Here is an 18,054-nt window from a genome sequence, read left to right on the forward strand (position 1 = left end):
GCTGCCGACCGTCTGGACCTTGCAGATGTTAGCCCTTCCGCATACAACTCCTCCTCCTCTACTTCCTCCACCTCCTCTTGTGCCACCACCTGACTCCGAATTCTGTTTAACATGTGCTCCAGCATGTAAATCACCGGAATAGTCATGCTGATAATGGCATCGTCAGCACTAAACATCTTCGTCGCCATTTCAAAACTGTGCAGAAGGGTGCATAGGTCCCTGATCTGAGACCACTCCTCCAGCGTGATTTGCCCCACCTCTGAATCTCGTTGGCCCAGGCTATACGTCAGAACGTATTGCACCAGGGCTTGTCGGTGCTGCCACAGTCGCTGCAACATGTGCAGAGTTGAATTCCACCGGGTAGGCACATCGCATTTTAGCCGGTGAAGTGGCAGGCCCAACGACTTCTGTAGAGATGTAAGTCGCTGAGCTGCGGGATGCGAACGGCGGAAGTGAGCACACAGCGACCGTGCCCTCTGCAGAAGGCCATCTAGTCTGGGATAGTGGGCTAAAAATTGCTGGACAACCAGGTTCAACACGTGAGCCATACAAGGCACGTGTGTGACATTGCCCCGGCGAAGGGCCGCACCCAGGTTTGCAGCATTGTCGCACACGGCCTTCCCTGGTTTCAGGTCCAGTGGAGACAACCATTCATGAAATTGGTTCTCCAGAGCTGACCACAACTCCTCAGCTGTGTGACTCACATTTCCCAGACATTTCAATGTAAAAACCGCCTGATGACGTTGAGCCCTACTGCCAGCATAGTAAGGAGGTGTGCAGGATCCCTTCTGCGCAGTTAGAAAGCTTGTGGCATGACCAGACAGGCTTTGGGTGCAGGTGGAAGACCGAGAGGAGGTTGAGGAGGCAGAAGCAGTGGAGGAAAAATGACATAAAGAGGATTGACGCACAACTCGTGGGGACGGCAAGACTTGGACAGCAGCCCCTTGTCCTGCTGTCACCATAGTTACCCAGTGCCCAGTCAGCGACATGTAACGCCCCTGTCCATGCCTACTCGTCCAAGTGTCTGTGGTGAAATGCACCCTGTCACACACAGAGTTTCTCAAAGAAGCGGTGATGTTGTGTGCGACATGCTGGTGGAGCGCAGGTACACCTTTCTTTGAGAAGTAGTGCCGACTGGGCATCTGGTACTGGGGCACTGCGACGGACATAAGGTCTCGAAAATCCTCTGTGTCCACCAGGCGGAAAGGCAGCATTTCTGTAGCCAAGAGCTTGCAGATGGTGAAATTCAACCTCTTAGCTTTCTCATGGCTAGGAGGAAATGGTCTTTTACTTGTCCACATCTGAGGGACCGAGGGCTGGCTATTGTGCTTAGACGGGGTTGATAAGGGTGTCCCCGGCAAACTGCCGGTCTGTGAGGAAGATGCAGGCGGACATGTTAGGTTGCCTTGATCCAAAGGTGGTGCTATCGATGTCGGACAGCGCTCAAGACCAGCTGGTGTTACCACCTCCAAAGAAAATGATGACCTGCCAATCACGCTGGCTGTTGCGGGTAAAGAGGTGGCAGGTCTGCGCCCCAAAACAGGTGTGACTGCTGTCCCCCCAGTCACAGAGGATGAAGAGGCCGCGGATGCACAAGATATGGCAGACGGTGGTTGGCCCGGCCGGCTAGACCGCATTGTAGCACACTGAGCTTCCCACTGCAACTTATGCTTCATGTCCATGTGCCGGTTCATGCATGAAGTACTCAAACTATGTATTTTTTGGCCTCTACTTAGCTTTTGCTGACAAATGTTACAGATAACACGAGTTGGGTCATCTTTATCGATCTGAAAAAATGCCCAGGCTATGCAAGGCTTAGCACCCATGCGACCTGAAGAGCCACCACGACTTGTGGTGAGAGGCAGAGTTGTGTTTGAGGATGCAGTTGTTGACGTGCTTCCAGTACTACGTCTCTGTCCAGGAAGGCGCAACCTGACCTCGTCGTCACTAGCATCTTCCTCCACCTCCTCTGCTGACCTCATCTCTTGGCTGACTGTGGGTTGACAGTAAGTGGGATCTCCGACCTCATCATCATCACCCTGTGCGTTATCACACCCGTCGTCCTCAGAGCCAACCTGTTCCTGCCCTGACAAAAAACTAAAGTTGTCGCTCCAATCAGGTATTTGAGTCTTATCATCGTCTTCCTCATTGTCTCCACCAACAGGAGTTACAGTTTGGGAATGAGGGTCTACATTATGGTCAGAACCTTCTGCGTCTGGTCCTGGATCCGACTCATAAAGATTCTGGGCATCAGTGCAGATCATTTCCTCGTCTGGATTCACAGAAGCGCTGGAGTCGACCTCTGATTCCCAGGCTATAGTATGAGTAAACAGCTCTGCAGACTCAACCATCTGTTCTACCTCATACTCAGACGGGCAGCTGGAGATTTGGGAGCTGTGAGGAAGCAAGTGCGATTTGGGTGACACCTTTGAGGACTGGAGTATTTGTGATGTTGAAGTTGATGTGGAGGAGAGCCCACTTAAAGGAGCACTTGATATCCGTTGAAGCACCTGCTGTTTTTGTGCCTCATCTGGAATTTGTAGCGATTGGCGTGGCCGTAAGAAAGGGATCTTATCACATTGTCCGCTAAAAGAAGTAGACATTTTAGTTTGGCTGGAAGATGGTCTTTCTTCTGCACCTACCCCACGGACACAACCTTTTTTCCCCTTCCCAACACGCCTATTCCCCTTTCCACCAGCAGCAGGCCTTTTTCCACTCATTTTGGTGGTTAACTAATTCACAACTCTGGAGTTGTTTGCACAAAAAAACAATGGATGGTAACCGAGCAGAGCTGAGTGGCCAAACTGTGGTATTAGGCCAAAACTATTGGCTGGGTTAGATGCAGAAAAAAATTATTTTTAATTTGCAACCTGATGGAGGTCAGTATAGATGGACTAATAGACCAAGTCCCACACACTGCTAGAAGCCCAAATATTTTTTCAGAGCTAGATGCAGAAAAAAATTATTTTTAATTTGCAACCTGATGGAGGTCAGTATAGATGGACTAATAGACCAAGTCCCACACACCGCTAGAAGCCCAAATATTTTTTCAGAGCTAGATGCAGAAAAAAATTATTTTTAATTTGCAACCTGATGGAGGTCAGTATAGATGGACTAATAGACCAAGTCCCACACACTGCTAGAAGCCCAAATATTTTTTCAGAGCTAGATGCAGAAAAAAATTATTTTTAATTTGCAACCTGATGGAGGTCAGTATAGATGGACTAATAGAACAAGTCCCACACGCTGCTAGAAGCCCAAATATTTTTTCAGAGATAAATGAAGAAAAAAATTATTTTTAATTTGCAACCTGATGGAGGTCAGTATAGATGGACTAATAGACCAAGTCCCACACACTGCTAGAAGCCCAAATATTTTTTCAGAGCTAGATGCAGAAAAAAATTATTTTTAATTTGCAACCTGATGGAGGTCAGTATAGATGGACTAATAGACCAAGTCCCACACACCGCTAGAAGCCCAAATATTTTTTCAGAGCTAGATGCAGAAAAAAATTATATTCAATTTGCAACCTGCTGGAGGTCAGTATAGAAGGACTAATAGAACAAGTCCCACACACTGCTAGAAGCCCAAATATTTTTTCAGAGCTAAATGAAGAAAAAAAATATTTTTAATTTGCAACCTGATGGAGGTCAGTATAGATGGACTAATAGACCAAGTCCCACACACTGCTAGAAGCCCAAATATTTTTTCAGAGCTAGATGCAGAAAAAAATTATATTCAGTTTGCAACCTGATGGAGGTCAGTATAGATGGACTAATAGAATGATGCTATGCCCAAAAGATTTTACTTCACTAGGTGCAGTAAAAAAATTGGTATTCTATACACAGGTGGTATATCTTGCAACACAGATAGGCTACTCCACTGACTAACACACTCTGCAATAGGCCAAAAAGGATTAGCTTTGCTAGATTCAGCCAAATGCTGTGAAAAAAACTTGCACAGCACTGGCACAGACCTGCCTGGCAAAAACTGATAGGAACTGATGTAACCTAGTCCTGAAAAGGACTCCAATTACAATTAGTCTTTACTCCCACAATCTATCTATTTAAGAGCACAGACCTGCCTGATAAAAGTCGTAGGAAATGCTGTAACCTAGTCCTTAAAAGGACTGCAATCACAACTATTCCCTATTCCCAAGCTATCTGTATATTTGTGCGAAAATTGGCTTGAAATTAACAAGGTATAGCACACACAGCAACAGCGGTGCCGTCTAACACGCAGCTGCAGCAGTGAGAAAATGGTGGCGACGGGGAAAATGGCTTGGTCTTATAGGGCAAGGACATGTGACATACACTGCCAATCACACATGCCCTTGCTTGTGTGAAAAAAAGCACTTCGCTCCGTGTGTGCGCTGCTGATAGGCTGACAGATTGCACCTCCCCACTGCAAATGCGGGAAAGAGAAAAAAAAATGGAGATCTTCATTGTTCCTGCAGAGATCCATCCCCTGCCCCTCCCCCCGCCCCGCTGTACACTCAAACTGCGTATTAACATTAATTTTCATCATTACTGAGAAAAAATCCAGTTATGATTTTGGTGCACGAACAGTTATCGAACATAACCTCGAACAGCCGAATTTTTCTCAAATTGTTCGTGTTCGCCGACCGGCTCGAACACCGCCCAAAACAGCTCGAATTTGAGATTGGCGAACAGTTCGAGTAGAACAACGCTCATCTCTATTCTTGACTAACACCCAGCTTCCCGGTGCCAATTCTGCTCCATAACATTTTCCCTGCTCCTTACTCTTGCTCTGTCCTTGTGTAACCACTTTGAACACTATATTATATGCCTCTGCCATCCGGTCCTTCCATTTCCGAACATACTCGGGATACGTTCTGTAAGTCTCTGACACTGGAGTATCGCACAAGATATCAATTGGCAGTCTTTGCGATCGTCCATACAATAGAAAAAAGGATGAGTAACCCGTTGCATCGCTCTTTGTACAGTTATAGGCATGTACCACTTTTGACAGAGAACTCTTCCAGTCTTTCTTCTCATCAGCTGTTAAAGGGCGCAACATTGACAATAATGTCCGGTTAAAACATTCCACTTGTCCATTACCCTCTGGGTGATAGGGCATTGTGTGGAATCTCTGAATGCTACAGTACTTTCCTAGCTTGGCAAAGAGCTGGTTCTCAAATTATCTTCCTTGGTCGTGGTGTAACCTCGTAGGGAAACCAAACCTCAAAGCAAAATCATTGAATATGTTCTCTGCTGCTGTTCGACCCGATTTATTGGTGGTGGCATATGCTTGAGCAAATCGAGTGAAATGGTCCATCACCACCAAGATGTATTCATAACCATCCTTGCACGTCTCGAGATGTAGGAAGTAGTGTTGAGAAAGTATGTTCTGTTAACCCTTTCGCCGAGTATGCTCGGGCGAGCACCGAGTAGTTACATCTGCTCGGTGTTATGTTTAAATCACTCCCGTGTGCATGATTTGGGACTGTTTGACAGCTTTATTACATTTGAGGAATGCAAAAGAAACAATCATTCCTCACATGTAATAAAGCTGTCAAACAGTCGCAAATCATGCACACGGGAGTGATTTAAACATAACACCGAGCAGCTGTAACTACTTGGTGCTCGCTCGAGCATACTCGGCGAAAGGGTTAACAGAACATACTCGCTCAACACTAGTAGGAAGTCTATTGAGACCATCTCAAACAGATACGTAGTTTGGATGTTGCCCATAGGTGCCCGGGTTGATGTGTTGGGACGGTTATCTTTCAGACACCCACACTCCCTGGTCACGAACCTCTCAATATCTCTCTGCATGTTCGACCAGAAGAAACATTCATGGATCAAATTTGTTGTCCTTTCCACTCCCAGGTGTCCCATGTTTTAATGGAGTTCTTTGAAGACCAACCTACGGAATACTCTGGGTAGTACCAACTGCCGGTTTTGTCCTCCTATATGATACAGGATACCGTCTTCACTGAGGTAGAACTTCATCCATTCTTTAATTAAAACAGATACTGCTGGTGACTCATTGTCTCTCTCCCGTTTACTTAGAAACCGATTTTGGTCCACATAAAGTAGTATTCTACCAATTATCTGATCTTCCTGTTGTGCTCTATGGATTTTCCCTTTCGGTAGTTGTTGAATAGACCGGGGGTGATCTTATTCTCGCACTTTTATGGTGGTTTCCACTGTCAACGGACTCCACAATGGTGTGTCTTCCTCCTTGTGCTGTGTTACACTCACGCCCGGACTGACTGGCGTGATTAGTGGTCTCACTGGGCCACAAACCGAGGAGTGCCTGGAGGGGCGTGACTAGGGGCCTCGCCAGATCTGACCACGAACACACGGCGGCTTAATCGACTCCGTGGTCTGAGGAGGGATGTGGGAGGTGGCCCAGGTGCAACTCCAGGTCAGACCCCGGTCACAGCTGTTGACCCACACCGGGGAATGCAGGAACGGGCAGGTTAGGCTGGTATGCAGACAGGTGGGTACTGGCTGGCACGGCTGGCATTCAGACAGGTGGGCACTGGCAGGCACGGCAGGTATGCAGACAGGCGGGTACTGGCAGGCACGGCAGGTATGCAGACAGGCCGATACTGGCAGGTAGGAAAGCAGGCTGGATAGGGACCAGTATAGACTGGAACAGAGCTGCAGGCGCGGCGGACAAGCAGAGCAGATCCGCAGGCGCGGAGAACAAGCAGAGCAGAACCACAGGCGCGGAGGACAAGTAGAGCAGAGCAGAACCGCAGGCGCGGAGGACAAGCAAAGCAGAACCTCAGGCGCAAAGGACAAGCGGAGCAGAGCAGAACCACAAGCACGGAGGACAAACAAAGCAGAGCAGAGCAGAACCACAGGCGCGGAGGACAAGCGGAGCAGAGCAAAGCAGAACCGTAGGTGCGGAGGACAAGCGGAGAAGAGCAGAGCAGAACCGCAGGCACAGAGGACAAGTGGAGCAGAGCAGATCCGCAGGTGCGGAGGATAAGCAGGGTGGCGGAAACAGACAAGATACAGGACAGGATTTGGCAACTCAGTTGCACAGAACACACTGAAAGAAAGCGTTGCTCAGGCACCTCCTACTGGGTGGAGGGGGTTTACGTATCCAGTGATTCACAGCAATAGGCTGGGGATGCATTAGGACTCCGCACACTGTAACATTAAGAATCAGGAAGTAACAGGGCTGCCGCCCTAAGCAATCAGACAAGAGACATGCACACAGCAAGTAATGGAGCAAAGTGTGCAGCCTGGACTGATAGGCAAGTTGGCGGTCTTGCATGGTGGGAGATCGTAAGCCATGCCAGCACGCCGCCAGGGATGTTACATGCTGCTTGCTTAGTGCTCTCAATTGCTTCCAGACTGACTTCCTCAAAGCATTCTTGCATGAACTCCTCACGCTCTAGTGGCATTCTTGACAATCTGTCAGCATCCGCATTACATTTTGCTGGCCTGTACTTGATGCTGAAATTGAAGTCAGCTAGTTCAGCAACCCATTTCTGACCCGTTGCATTCAGTTTGGCTGTAGTAAGGACATAGGTCAAAGGGTTGTCATCAGTGTATACCTCAAACTCTTTGCTGTAGTAGAGATAATCTCTAAATCGTTCACAGATAGCCCATTTCAATGCCAGGAACTCCAATTTTCCAGAATGCAGATGGTAATTCTTCTTGGCGTCTGTCAACATTCTAGAACCGTAACCGATGACTCTCATTTTTCTATCTTGATACTGATACAGAGTAGCTCCCAATCCAACTTGAGAAGCGTCGCAATGAAGAACAAATGGTAAATTGAAATCAGGATAGCCCAAGATGGGTGGTTTTACCAGGTAGTCTACGTAGTCTACTAGTTCTTCCAATACCTCCTGGTGGTCTGCTGTCCAGAGAATGGGCTGTTGGGACGAAATGGCATTGTTTATTTTAATCCCGGTCCTACCCGCGTTCTTCTTTTTCTCTGTGGGTGTTGTTGTCTGTGTCATCCCCCCCAAAGGGAAGGTATAGTGGGGCAGCAATCCTGGAGAAGTTCCGAACGTAAGTACGATAGTAGGAGAGGAATCCTAATATATGCCTCAACTCCCCGACGGTAGAGGGCCGCTTGTCTTTTAAGGCCAGTACTGGAGCGATTTCTGCTGGGTCCATGGTATATCCTTCTCCGGACACAATTTTCCCTAGAAATTGGACTTGCTTTTTGAACAGTTCACACTTCTTTGGGGTCAACTTAACTCCATGTTGTTGATACCGTTGTAATACGGTCCTCACGTGTTCAACATGCTCCCGGAAAGTTTTGCTGTGTACCACATTGTCATCCAAGTACTGCTGGCAGATATCGTCCATCAATCCTTCTAAACATGTCTCCACGCTCCTCTGGAATTCTGCTGCAGCTGAACTGAGCCCAAACGGTATCCGGATCCACTCATATAATCCCCACGGTGTGATGAATGCTGTCAAGGGTCTACTGGGCTCTTCGACAAACCTTTGGTGGTATGCCTTACTCCGATCAAGGACAGAGAACCAGGTGCTTCCTGATAGGCTATCCAGCATATCTTGGATCTTTGGTATCGGGTGTCGATCAGGTACTGACTTTCGGTTTAGATGCCGGTAATCACAACAGAGTCTGTCCTTCCTAATACAGACAATAGGAGAGGAATAAGATGACTTTGACTTTTGGACCCAACCTCTGTTGATGAGATCTTGTAAATATTCTGTCACTTCATGGAGTAATGGTTTTGGCACAGACATGTAACTTCTGGTTACTGGGGTCGTGTCTTTCAAATTGATTTTCAACTGCAACGATGGGATACAGCCTATATCAGAGTCATCTTTAGAGAACACATGACACTCTTCTCTCAGCATCTGTTTTGCTACCGCTAGATCTTCAGCACAGAAGTGTTCCAGGGGTACTGGGGGATCCCAGGACTCCGAGGTGGGTCGTGCAATTTCTTCCCCTGGGCAACTCCTGTTCCTTGGTGGGGAGACTGAATTCACTGTAGACCCTTGGGCGGTTCTCACACTGGCTGGATATACAGGCTGGATATACAGTTTTAATGGTTTCAATGTGACCTAACACAGTCTTTAGATCCAGTCTAATTTCGTGTCTCATAGTATTCATCAACGGGATTATCACTCGAGCAAACCGACCAGTAATCGTAAGCACAGTCTCACCTTGAACTAGGCCTTCCGGAAGTTCTGAGGAGTCTTTTACCATGAACAGTCTTTTCTGGACTTTTCTTCCCGGTTCTACCCGGACTCCACACCTCACCCCCACCATTTGGTTTGCAGGGATGATAGTTGGGTGTCAGCCTACCATGACTTCTTTTAGTTTTTGTATTCTGTGCTTTCTTTACTCTATGAATCACATTTTCCGTCACGGCGTTGGGTATGGCAAGCGATGTGTCAATTACATCCACCACCAGCGTCCCTGACTTGTGTTTCTCTGATGACCTCACTGGTTACATTATAACCCAGGATAGGATTCTCTGCCACGTTCTGATCACTGGTCACGAGAAAAGGTACCATGAGCTCAATGTTGTTGCTGTTCTTTCACTTCCACCCAGCCTATGAAAGGGATTTCGGTCTGGTTGACGGCTTTGCCGTGGAGTTCCACTGGTCCCAAGAGTTTCTTTAATGACTGAAGGCAAGTGTGTGGTAGGTAGCGCCTTCTCCATTCTTCATTTAAAAGGCTTGCTTAGGCTCCTGTGTCCCACAGTGCTTTTACTAGGAGTCCATCTAGCTGGCACTGTAAAAAGCACCTTTCACCATGTAGGCTGATGAGGCTATCTTTACTAACTGAGGAATCCTCCTCCCAGGAGTACATCGTTTGACCTCCACAGTGGGCATTAACTAACTGATGCTTCCCTCTCGCTTGCAGCTGTTGTAGACAGGAACACACTTGGAGATAGTACTGACGCAGCCGTTTTACCTCATGCGCCGTTCTCTGGTTTTGTGAGAATTGGATTTGCTTCTGGGGCCTCCTCCGTGTCGCAGTTACCAGTCGCCCCGCACTGGCAATCTCCTGTCTTTTAACCCAAATGACCGTGACCATTGGCACTCCTTGGCATAATGTCCTTCCTCACCACATCTCAGACAGTGAACACATACTGTACTCTGATTTGATGAACGCCACGCTTCACAAGCCGGGTATCTTCTGTTTTGGAACCCACTCCTGGATCTGAGGGATACAGGTTCTGGCTTGGAACGAATCAACTTTTTAAACTCAATCAACTTGGCTCGCAGTTCTCCTATTATTTCCTCCTAGTCAGTGCTGGTAGGCCTCTCTTTTGTTGTTGATTTAAGGTTCCCTCTCGGTGGTGGCACTGGAGGGTCTCTATGATGATCTTCGGACTGGCCACCGGAGGTCTCTAACTTCAGCTGACTCATTTTGGTTATTTTAGGAGCAGAGCCTTTCTTTAACTTCTGTTCTCTCTCTGACTCCAAACTAGCGGTCTCATTAATTTTTTCAATTAGGACTTTGTCCAAAATGCCTGGATCTTCTAGGTACTGTTTCAGCTGCAACTTGATATCTTTGCTGATTAATCCCGTTCCCAATGATCTGAAGAACTTCTTCTGGACTAGTCCAGCATCAAACTTCTCTTCCGCTTCTACATCTCTGGATGCAAACAACAGTCTATCCTTCAGTTCAATTGATCTGAACAAAAAACTTTGGGATGATTCATTATTTTTCTGTGAGAGATTAATGAGTCGGTGGAACAATTCTGAAGTACTCTCTTTTTTATAGTGCCCTTTTAAAAGCTTCTTCAGCTGTGGCAAGGTCAATTGACTCTTCATTTCTAGCATACTATGGACATTCAGTCCTTGACTGATCGCCTTCACCACCCCCTCAATGATCTCATCTGGCTGGTAGCCTTTCTGTAATCCTGCATCGATCTGGTACAACAAGTTCATATAAGACAGTTTCTCTTTCTGTTCACACTCTCCAATCTGTCTCAGGATCTTGAATTCTTTCCTTATGATGATTTGTGGTGTTAGAGAGGATTGTCTCCCTGATTTATTTAACCCGAGCAGGTTAAAGGTCTTGCTTGAGTCTAGCACCTGTTCAGAGGTTTTGGTCGATTCCTGTGGGCTGTGTTAGGGCTTTGAATTGTTCTTTCAATTCCTGTAGTTCAGTCTGTGGACGGAGATTCCTGCTTTTGGTAATTGGTGCCGCCCCTCTATCCTCCAACTTCAACCTGGTTAGAAACTGTGTTAGTTCCTGGATGAATGTCCCCATGACGTCTTCAGCTTCTTTCTCCCCCAGCTTATCCATTTTTGCATTAATGGCAGCTAACAGTTGCCTTCAGTTGTGTGCTTTGGAAATCTGTTCTACTGACATCTTTATATGTTCTGCTACTGTTCTTATTTCTTCACAGGTTAACTGAAGAAGCAACTCACCAATTCTGTCCATTTGTATTTCCACATCTATTGCTGCTAGTGAGTTTTTCTTTAGGGCTGGTCCCCTTTAACTGGTATAGCAGAGTTGAGTTGAGGTGCTGTGCTGCTGTGTTTGTCCAGATTCTTTTCCTCTTCTCCCTCTACAAGCTAATTCCCGCTCAGGAATCCCCATATGGGCCACCAATGTTACACGTACGCTGCTAGTTTCAGATAGGGGCGAGACAGGTTACATGAATTCTTTGGAATCCTGGGGGAACTGTCACTCAGGGTGACCATAGACCATGTGCTGCAGCTTCTCTCATGCACACAGGGGTATTGACCCTCAGGCACAGACATGTAGGTTGTTTCACTTTCTGACCAGACACACTTGACAAGAGTCCTCTTAACGGTAGAACAGTAGCATTTAATAAGAAACCGCACTGCCAGTGCAAGTTAAGTCTTATGAGCAACAGGCTCCAGTGACAAACAGTACAGTTTCCTTAGCAGCACAGCAGTTCACAGTCCTCCCAGTAGTACAGGACAGCACAGTTCTAATGCAAAGACACATTAATGAAAACAGCATTCTTTACAGCACAGTGAGATGGAGGAGTGGGGGGAGGTTTGCTGAGGGAGATGATCCCTGTGACACCATTTCTTCCAGTCCTTGTCTTTATGCCTGACAGTACTCTGCACTGCTAGTTCAGGAACTCTACCTGACCTGTGCTTAGCTTCACTCCTGACTTGAATCATTTTCACTTACAGGGACGCTTCTGTGAGATACAGAAAACACACACCACCTTTCTCTTCAGCTCCAGCCAGACAGTAAACAACTTCCTCACAATCCCCTTGGGGCTTTGCTAAAACACTCCCCTTCTCCTGTGACTGTGTTAACCCCTCTAGTTGCTGGATGCTTTTAAAGCACAAGCACTACTTCTGCATGTCACATGAATATCAACTAAAGACAATCAAACTTTGCTTTTTGCTTTTAAGTTTGGTTGAACAGAAACATAAAAAACCCCAAAACACTAATGACCCTGGCCTGGACAAAAATGATGGTGCCCTTAATTTTATATTTTGTTGCTTAACTTTTTGAGGCAATCACTGCAAACAAACAATTTCTGTAACCCTCAATGAGACTTCTGTCCTTGTCCACAGGTATTTTTCCCTACTTCTCATGAACAAGCAGCTCCACTTGTCTCAGGTGGAAAGGCATCTTCTCCAGACTGTTGGTTTTAGATCTTTCCACAGATGTTCAATAGGATTTTGATCAGGGCTCATGGAAGCCACTTCTAGAGAGTCCAATGCTTTTCTCTTAGCCATTCTTGTGTGTTTTTAGCTGTGTTTAGGGTCTTGATCCTGTTGAAGGACATATGACCTGCAATTCAGACCAAGGTTTCTGACACTTGGCAGAACATTTTGCTCTTGAATGTCTTGATAGTTTTAAGATTTCATTGCATTCTGAACACACTCAAGACCACCTGTGCCAAATAATGCAAAGCAGCCCCTAAACATAACCGAGCCTCCTCCATGTGTAACAATAGGTACAAAGTTCTTTTCTTTGTATGCTTTATTTTTGCGTCTGTGAACATAGAGCTGATGTGACTCTAAAAGCTCCAGTTTTGTCTCATCTGTCCAAAGCATATTCTCCCAGAAGCCTTGTGGCTTCTCAATATCCATTTTGGCAAATTCCTGTCTCGCTTTTTTATCATTTTCTTTTAACAGTGGTTTCCTCCTCGGTCGTCCTCCATGAAATCAATTTTGGCCAAGACAGTGACGGATGGTGCGATCTGACACTGATGTACCCTTACCTCGAAGTTCACCTCTAGTCCCTTTGGAAGGTGTTCTTGGCTTTTGGGTTACCATTCATATTAGCCATCTCTTCAATTTGTCATCAATTTTGCTGCCATGTCCAGGGAGGTTGGCTACAGTCCCTTAGACAGTAATCTTCTGAATAATATGTGCAACTGTAAGGAACATCAAGCTGTTTGGAGATGATCTTATAGTCTTTACTTTTAACATGTTTGCGTATAATTTTCTTTCTAATTTCCAGAAACCATTCTCTACTTAGTTTTCTTCTGTCTATGTTCAGTGTGGTAGACAACATGATACCAAACAGCACAGTAACTACTTTTCACCCCTCAAATAGGTGATTGACTGATTACAAGTTTGTAGACATATGTGAAGCTAGTTACCAGACACACTTTAGTTTAACATGGTCAAATTATTTTCAATCTTTTCTAGGGGTACAATCGTTTTTGTCCAGGCCATTTTCATAAGTTTGTTTATTTAACATTTCCTGTTGAGCCACAATCCAAAACCAATGTCTGATGTTCATTAGCTGATATTCAATAAGCATAAATTTAAAACTACTTTTGTCAGTTTCAAGATGTTTGATTGACCATTGTGGGTTTCCTTACTTTAACAAAAGGGGACCTACAATGTCGACCATGTGTGTGTAGCAAAATAAAACTGTAAAGTAAATAAATACTTTTAACCAATGTAAAAGAGAAGGGAATAGAAGGATTGGCAGTGACTTTTGGATTTAAGGATGAAAATTTGAATAATCAAATGCAAATCATATAGAAAAGTCGTCTGAGAGGTGAACCATTTAACTTTTTACTTTTGCACAGTAAACATGATCCTGTGCCCATGTCTATTATAATGAAATAGCACACGTCCACTGAATGCTTATTTGGCTTTCTTTAAGTGCTCTAGACAGTCATGATCTCAACTCTGAGCCATAGTTCAAATACAGCTATTTATTTATTCATAGAATATTATATATAATACTCGCTCAATTACTGGGTGGGGGGGTTGGGGGAACCTGACAAGATGCTGAGATCTACATTAAGACGTCAGCTGTGCAGCCATTATGTCAGTTCTGCAACATGGTTATCCAGCCAAAGGTGGATTTACTGATTACCTCTAAATAATTGATAGCAAAGGTTTAATTACAACCATAGAAAATGCTAGCGTCTCAGTCTGGGCATATTAAGTGTTTGATCTGTGCACAGAATCACAAATGCCAATAACCAGGCAGATGAAGACATTTTCTTCCTATCTTAATTTGATTTGCGCTCATCGGAAAATCTCCCATGTGCATCAGTTTTATCATATTTTCGGTCATCTACAAACCTTCATTCATTTTTAAGCATGACTCCTGTGGGAATCTCTTGTCCATGAACTGATATCTGCTTAATGGCATCTTCTAACAGAGACACCTCGGAATTTGTCATTGATGTCATTGAGTTTGGTCCAATTCTCTGAACTCAAGTTTTTAAGTATTAAGATCATTTTGGCCATATATCCAATTCTTCTGCAAGCCAAAATGATGATTGACAACAGAGGTTAATGGATAGGACTCTTGGTTTTACCTGGAGGTTGGAGGATTCGGGTGGCCCAATGTTCAACAAAACTAAAAATTAGACAAAACGAAATATGTATCTTAAAAGTTAAATGTTTCAAGAGAATGCCAAAAGTGTGCAAAGCAGTCATCAAAGCAAAAGGTGGCTACTTTGAAGAACCTAGAATATAAGACATATTTTGAGTTGTTTCACACTTTTTTGTTAAGTATATAATTCGACATGTGTTAATTCATAGTTTTGATGCCTTCAGTGTGAATGTACAATTTTCATAGTCATGAAAATACAGAAAAATCTTTAAATGAGAAGGTGTGTCCAAACTTTTGGTCTGTACTGTACATAGCACACTCTCAATACAAGTCTATAAGAGCCAAAACAAGGTCAGAACAAGACTCTCATAGACTTATATTGAAAAGTAACCTCAGCGCCGCTCCATGAAATGCTGGAGCTGCGAGCAGGTCACTTTTCACTTGAGAGCGATCAGAGCGACACTGGAAATGGATGAAGGCGGAGGCAGGTGAGTATGAGACAGGGGGCAGGGAAATTACTTTTAAAGTAATACTCCAGCTGGAGTGGTGCTTTAATATATTTTTTTGTTTTTACATTTTTTTTTAGTCCCCTCAGGGGACTCCAACCTAAACGCTTATTCTATATTGTTATGCACACGCCCGGACTGACTGGCGTGTGCGTGTTTAGTGATCCCACTGGACCATGAACCGAAGAGTGCCTGGAGGGGCATAACTAAGTATCTACCCGATCCGGCCAAGGTCGCACGACGGCTAACGATGCCAGTGCACCAGGGAGGAACCGAGCAGAGGGACCAGGTGCTACTCCAGGTCAGACCCCGGACACGGCTGTTGACCCACACTGGAGAATACAGGAACAGGCAGGTTAGGCTGGCACACTGACTGGTGGGTATAGGCAGGCACGGCTGGTATGCAGACAGGCGGGCACTGGTAAGCACGACTGGTATGCAGGCTGGGGGTACTGGCAAGCACGGCTGGAGTGCCAACAGGGAGGCACTAGCAGGTTGGTGCACAGACTGGATAAGGTCCAGTACAGACTGGGACTCAGGAACAGAACCGCAGATGCGGTAGACAAGCAGAGCAGAGCGAGACTGCTGGAGTGGTGAACAGGAGCAGAGCTGGGCGAGGCCGCCGGAGCGGTGAGCAAGAGCAGAGCAGGGCGAGACCGCCTGGAGCGGTGAGCAAAGGCAGAGCAGAGCGAAACCGCCTGGAGCGGTGAGCAAAGGCAGAGCAGAGCGAGACCGCCTTAAGCGGTGAGCAAAGGCAGAGCAGAACGAGGCCGCCTGGAGTGGTGAGCAAAGGCAGAGCAGAGCGAGGCCGCCTGGAGCGGTGAGCAAAGGCAGAGCAGAGCGAGGCCGCCTGGAGCGGTGAGCAAAGGCAGAGCAGAGCGAGGCCGCCTGGAGCGGTGAGCAAAGGCAGAGCAGAGCGAGACCACCTGGAGCGGTGAGCAAGAGCAGAGCAGAGCGAGGCCGCCTGGAGTGGTGAGCAAAGGCAGGGCAGAGCGAGACCGCTTGGAGCGGTGAGCAAAGGCAGAGCAGAGTGAGACCGTCAGAAGTGGCGAGCAAAGGCAGAGCAGAGCAAGACCGCCTGGAGCGGCGAGCAAAGGCAGAGCAGAGCGAGACCCCCTGGAGTGGCGAGCAAAGGCAGAACAGAGCGAGACCGCCTGGAGCGGCGAGCAAAGGCAGAACAGAGCGAGACCGCCTGGAGCGGTGAGCAAAGGCAGAGCAGAGCGAGACCGCCTGGAGCGGCGAGCAAAGGCAGAACAGAGCGAGACCGCCTGGAGCGGTGAGCAAAGGCAGAACAGAGCGAGACCGCCTGGAGCGGTGAGCAAAGGCAGAGCAGAGCGAGAACCGCTGGAGCGGTGAGCAAGGCAGAGCAGGCAGGAACCGCCGGAGCGGTGAGCAAGGTGGAGCAAAGAGAAACCGCCGGAGCGGTGAGCAATGCAGAGCGGGCAGAAACCGCCGGAGTGGTGAGCAGGCAGAGCAGGCAAGAACTGCCGGAGCGGTGAGCATGGTAGAGCAGGCAAGAACCGCCGGAGCGGTGAGCAAGGCAGAGCAGAAGGGACAGGGCTCTGTTCACACGGAACAGACTGGAAGGGAAAGGCAGAACCATATACACACAAGATACTTGCAATGAAGTAGCAAGTGGACTCTAAACTCACAAACGGGAGTACAGGGACAACGAGTAGGAGTTAGGTACGGGTTCAGACTTTGCAGGAAAAGGGAAGGTACGGACATAGAGAAAAACAGGAAACAGGCTAGGAGAGTGTTCAGACAGGAACTGAGTGTTCGCACAGGAACTGACACTGTAGAGAGATACAGGAGCGAGTCTGGGTATGCGGCCCCCAGAGGGCAGGACGAACAGGCTAGGAGCGTGTTCAGACTGGCCTGGAAATACAGCCTCCAGGAAGGCGGACAGACAGGCAAGAAACACAGATAACAGATCTAGGTATGCGGCCCCTAGAAGGCGGGACGAACAGGCTAGGAGCGTGTTCAGACAGGCCTGCAAATACAGCCTCCAGGAAGGCGGACAGGCAGGAGAAACAGAACAGGACCTGGCACATTCAGAGACAAGGAGCACACTGAATGATAGAGTTGCTCAGGCATCAGCTTCCAGGTGAAGCTGGTTTAAATATCCAGTGACTGACAGCAATAGCCTGAGGACGCATTAGAGGTGTGCCCACAGCAGCTACAAGAAACAAGAAGTGACCGGGCCACCGCCCTAAGCAGTCCGAACAGAGACAAACAGACAGCATGGAAAGAAGCCAGGCTAGCAGACTGGACTGATGATCAAGTTTGCGATCTTGCATAGTGGGAGATGGTGCCCTATGCAAGAACGCCGCCAGGTATGTTACAGTACCCCCCCTCCCTTACGCCCCATCTTCTTCAAGCCTGCAAGAGTGTTCCGCAGAGAATTTGGAGGCCAATCCTTCTCTTCAAGAGGACCACCTCCTCTGTCCACTAGAGGAAACTAAACTGATCTCATCATCTTGGTAACTACGATGCTTCCTCCCATCAAGCCATCCTCAGCAACAGAAGAAGTGGGTGAAGTTCCAGGAACAGCACACAGGAAAGTCTCTGTCCATTTATTATCAGATAACACCCCGGTGGATTCTGGAGACAACTGGAGGTCCTCCACCTGGTTGGAGGGGTGCAGAGACCCGGGGGTCATTACTGCTTTGAAGTACATTTTGCCAAGCTTACTAGATGAAGTAGGCGCAGTACCAGGTACAGGGTGTAAGAAAGTCTCACTGCAATTGTTACCAGGTAGCACCCCGGGGAATACAGGAGACAACGGGAGGTCCTCCGCCTGGCCGGAGGGGTGCAG

This window comes from Phyllobates terribilis, unplaced genomic scaffold (assembly GCF_046119375.1).
Source record: "Phyllobates terribilis strain yellow unplaced genomic scaffold, ASM4611937v1 Scaffold_3__8_contigs__length_932513732, whole genome shotgun sequence".
Taxonomy (NCBI): Eukaryota; Metazoa; Chordata; class Amphibia; order Anura; family Dendrobatidae; genus Phyllobates; species Phyllobates terribilis.